Raw genomic sequence first — 5370 nt, forward strand, 5'->3', positions numbered from 1 at the left:
CTGGCAGTCTTCAAGCTGGCACTGGACAAGCACCTAAAGTCAGTTCCTGATCAGCCGGGCTGTGGCTCGTACGTTGGTTTGCGTGCAGCCAGCAGCAACAGCCTGGTTGATCAGGCGCTGATCCACCAGGAGGCCTGGTCACAGACCGGGCCGCGGGGGCGTTGACCCCCGAAACTCTCTCCAGGTAAACTCCAGGTGTACACGCATACGCCACATACATATTCACAAGTATATATATATATATATATATATATATATATATATATATATATATATATATATATATATATATCTTTCTTTCAACACACCGGCCGTATCCCACCGAGGCGGGGTGGCCCAAAAGAAAAAACGGAAGTTTCTCCATTTACATTTAGTAATATATACAGGAGAAGGGGTTACTAGCCCCTTGCTCCCGGCATTTTAGTTGCCTCCTACGATACGCATGGCTTACGGAGGAAGAATTCTGTTCCACTTCCCCACGGGGGTAAGAGAAAATAAACAAGAACAAGAACTAGTAAGAAAATATAAGAAAACCCAGAGGGGTGTGTATATATATGCTTGTACATGTATGTGTAGTGTGACCTAAGTGTAAGTAGAAGTAGCAAGACGTACCTGAAACCTTGCATGTTTATGAGACAGAAAAATGGACACCAGCAATCCTACCATCATGTAAAACAATTATAGGCTTTCGTTTTACACTCACTTGGCAGGACGGTAGTACCTCCCTGGGTGGTTGCTGTCTACCAACCTACTACCTATATATATATATATATATATATATATATATATATATATATATATATATATATATATATATATATATATATATATATATACATACACACACAAACGAGTATGCACAGATAACGAGGGAGGCTTAGCGACAATACGAAAACGACATAGCATTGAGAGTAAAGTCTGACCCGAAGCTGTTGTACACCACATCAGGAGGAAAACAAGTCAAGGACCAGATAATCAGGTTGAGGAAGGAAGGTGGGGAGCTCACAAGAAACGACCAAGAAGTATGTGAGGAACTCAACATGAAGTTTAAAGAGGTATTTACAGTGGAGACTGGAAGGACTCCAGAAAGTCAGAATAGAGAGGTACACCAACAAGGGATACACCAACAAATACTGGATGAAATACACACAACCGAGGAGGTGAAGAAGCTGGTAACTAAACTTGATACCTCAAAGGCAGTGAGACCGGACAACATCTCTCCGTGGGTCCTTAGAAAGGGAGCAGAGATGCTGTGTGTGCCACTAACAACAATCTTCAACACATCCATTAAAAATGGGCAACTACCTGAGGTAAAGAAGACTGCAAATGTAGTCCCAATTTTTAAGAAAGGAGACAGACACGAGGCATTAAACTACAGACCAGTGTCATTGACATGTATAGTATGCAAAGTCATAGAGAAAATTGTCAGGAGGAGAGTGGTGGAGCATCTAGAAAGGAACAAGCTTATAAATGACAACCAACACGGTTTCAAGGAAGATAAATCCTGTGTCACAAACCTACTGGAGCTTTATGACAAGGTATCGAAAGTAGGAAATAAGAGAGAGAGGGGTGGGTAGATTGCATTTTCTTGGACTGCAAGAAGGCCTTCAACACAGTTCCTCACAAGAGATTAGTGCAAGAGCTAGAGGATCAAGCATGCATAAGAGGAAAGGCACTGGAATGGATCAGTGAATAACTGACAGGGAGGCAACAGCGAGTCATAGTATGTGACGAGGTGTCAGAGTGGGCGCCTGTGACAAGTGGGGTTCCAGAGGGGTCAGTCCTAGGACCAGTGCTGTTTTTAGTATATGTGAATGACATGACAGAAGGGATAAACTCAGAAGTGTCTCTGTTTGCAAATGATATGAAGTTAATGAGAAGAATTAAATCGGATGAGGATCAGGCAGGAATACAAAGGGACCTGGACAGGCTGCAAGCCTGGTCCGGCAACTGGCTCCTGGAATCTAACCCCACCAAATGCAAAGTTATAAAGATCGGAGAAAGGCAAAAAAAGACCGCAGACAGAGTATAGGCTAGGTGGGCAAAAACTGCAAACCTTGGGGTAAGTATAACACCGAGCCCATCTAAGGCGTACATCAACCAAATAACTGCTGGAGCATATGGGCGCCTGGAAAACCTATGAATAGCATTCCGACACCTCAGTAAGGAATCGTTCAAGGCTCTGTACGCCGTGGAGGTCAGGCCCATATTGGAGTATGCAGCACCAGTTTGGAACTCACACCTGGGCAAGCAAGTCAAAAAATTAGAGAAAGTGCAAAGGTTTGCAGCAAGACTAGTCCCGGAGCTAGGGGAAATCGGCCTGACTACACTGGAGGACAGGAGGGTTAGGGAAGACATGAAAACGACATAAAATACTGTGAGGAATTGATAAGGTCGACAAAGACAGGACGTTCCAGAGATAGGACACAGAAACAAGGGGTCACAATTGGAAGTTGAAGACTCAGATGAGTCAAAGGAATGTTAGGAAGTATTTCTTCAGTCATAGAGTTGTCAGAAAGTGAAATAGTTTGGAATGTGATGTAATGGAGGCAGGAACCATACATAGTTTTAAGAAGAGGTATGATGAAGCTCATAGAGCAAGGAGATAGAAGACCTAGTAGCGATCAGCAAAGGGGCGGGGCCAAGCGCTATGACTCGGTCCCTGCAACCATAATTAGGTGAGTACACACACACTCAGTATTGCAATTAGCAATGCTTCGACTGGCCGGGAATCGAACCTCTGATCCTTATAGAAACTATGTATTGTGCCAAAACAAAAGCATTCTCATTGCTAAATTCACAAACTAGTATTTAGTCACTTAGTTAATCACTTAGTATTTAGTCAACTTACTCCACAATTTGTACTAATTTAGGGTTAAGAATTAATCTAAGTTTGCCCGAAATGCCTAGCCATGCTAGGTGTTCTAGTGGCCCCCTCTGTAATTAGTATTTTATTACATGTAAACCACACAATAACCAAAATCTGTAAACCCCGCATTGTAATCCTTATAGAGAATAAACTTTGATTTGATTTGATTTGATTTGATTTAGGCACGCCTCGTGAGAAGCTCACCAAAATTCCGAGACCCCTTAGTCTACTGGGTCATCAATGCTTCATACATCAGGCAACCAGTACCACTGGACGTGTCACTCCTGATACAAACACATACGTACAGACAAGAGTTGGCATAGGAAAATGAGAAATAAGTGAGCAACAACAGAACAGACATGATACACACTTCCTTGTACGAAGTGCTCTGAGACACAGAAGCCAAGTGTACAGAGACTTAAGTGGTTATGGACTGGGCCGCGGGGGCGTTGGCTCCTGGAACACCCTCCAGGTATACTTCAGGGAATGTCAATTCTGCAGCCTGGTTGTCCACTGTACTAGTTTCTTCATAGTATAAATTATCTATATGTAAAAAGTAAATATTTGAAACTATAGGACCCGAGGGACACTTCTATAGGATGATGGTAGAGAGTGCCCGATATGGGCAGAGGGGCCCCCATCGTGTCCACGGGGCGCACCAAGCTGGAGACCCCAGAGTGAACCAAAATTTCTCACTCCTGGTAGCCTGTTTGATAGCTTGACAGCCTATTTGACAGCCTGTTTGACAGCCTGCCTGATAGAACAACAGATGCATCTCATTCAACGGCTACTGGTGAAGGAATGGTATCTTTTATTAGTGTACATAATTCAACTTATTAAAGGAAATAAATCACTCGTGACTTTTTTTTAGGCTTTCCTAAGTAATTGACTCTATTTATGATAATTGTACATATATATACCTGTACCAAAATAAACTTCCTTGCCTTATTTTTTTATAATTTATCTTTGAAAACCGTCCATGCTGCGCTTAATAGTTAACTAACTTAAAGAGTAAGTTAGTAAGCAACTTTATTTAGACATGTACACATACATGTACGATACATGTGTAAATACCTATGATAACCCAAAAACAAGTCAGACAAAGTTACTTATTTCCACTAGGGTCTTAACCAAACCTAGTGAATCAGATACCTCTCTAAGGGGTATGATTTCTGCTTTAATTGCAAAGGAATTTTATTTCCACTTTTTCCCTTCCCTCCAAAAAGAGAAACTAATAAGGACAAATAAAGCACCATTTAACAAGGCCTGTTGGTCTAGTGGTATGATTCTCGCTTAGGGTGCGAGAGGTCCCGGGTTCGACTCCCGGACAGGCCCGTGTATATTTTCCAACCATCCTGGAAGACATGAGAAGCAACGTAATCACTTCAAATATATAAGTGGCCAGTTGGCGTAGGAGCACGAATGCTGATTTCGGTGTTGGGTTATCCTTGTTTCTCTTCAGATTTGCTGCTATGTAAGATAATCTATGTAAGATCATTTTGTTTCTTCAGATTCATGAATGGGTGCTTAATTCGCCCTCATACTAACGTTCCCTTCGTGGCTCTGCACCCTTCTTACTGTCTCTGTATCCAGGAGAACTTGTGATAACACTCGTGTTAGAGACACAGGGGTCTGAAGCAGCGGTTCCCAACCTGTGGCCCGCGGACCCCTGGGGGTCCACAAAGATAGTACTGAGGGTCCACAAAGGTAGTACTGAGGGTCCACAAAGGTAGTACTGAGGGTCCACAAAGGTAGTACTGATGGTCCACTAAGGTAGTACTGAGGGTCCACAAAGGTAGTACTGAGGGTCCACAAAGGTAGTACTGATGGTCCACTAAGGTAGTACTGAGGGTCCACAAAGGTAGTACTGAAGGTCCACGAAGGTAGTACTGATGGTCCACTAAGGTAGTACTGAGGGTCCACAAAGGTAGTACTGAGGGTCCACAAAGGTAGTACTGAGGGTCCACAAAGGTAGTACTGAGGGTCCACAAAGGTAGTACTGAGGGTCCATAAAGGTAGCACTGATGGTCCACGAAGGTAGTACTGATGGTCCACTAAGGTAGTACTGAGGGTCCACAAAGATAGTGCTGAGGGTCCACAAAGGTAGTACTGAGGGTCCACAAAGGTAGTACTGAGGGTCCACAAAGGTAGTACTGAGGGTCCACAAAGGTAGTACTGAGGGTCCACAAAGGTAGTACTGAGGGTCCACGAAGGTAGTACTGGGGGTCCCGTGAGCTAGGTTCAGAATTTCAAGAAGCCGCAGTATAAAATGTATAATTACTCACGATAAGGCTGAAAAAGATTAGCCTTCAAAATTTCAAAGCCGTTTCCGAATCGGCAGGAAGAGTCTAATTTTTTAGATGTTTTTTTTAAACTGTTGGCCTTATTTTATGGGCTGCCGAATCGAGTACGCCAAACCTGGGATCAGTGAAAAAATTAATTTAAATAAAAGGGATCCTTGGTGGTGAAAAGGTTGGGAACCACTGGAATAGTGGCTCACC

The 5370-nt window shown here is 43.1% G+C and overlaps 1 non-coding gene across 1 annotated transcript; it reads left to right on the top strand.

Annotated features, from left to right (window-relative positions):
- Positions 1-4132: 4132 nt before the first annotated feature.
- On the top strand, positions 4133-4204 carry TRNAP-AGG (transfer RNA proline (anticodon AGG)). Its single transcript has one exon. It is a non-coding gene; the product is annotated as a tRNA-Pro (tRNA).
- Positions 4205-5370: the final 1166 nt, after the last annotated feature.

The sequence above is a fragment of the Cherax quadricarinatus genome, chromosome 3 (assembly GCF_038502225.1).
Source record: "Cherax quadricarinatus isolate ZL_2023a chromosome 3, ASM3850222v1, whole genome shotgun sequence".
In the NCBI taxonomy this organism is placed as follows: domain Eukaryota; kingdom Metazoa; phylum Arthropoda; class Malacostraca; order Decapoda; family Parastacidae; genus Cherax; species Cherax quadricarinatus.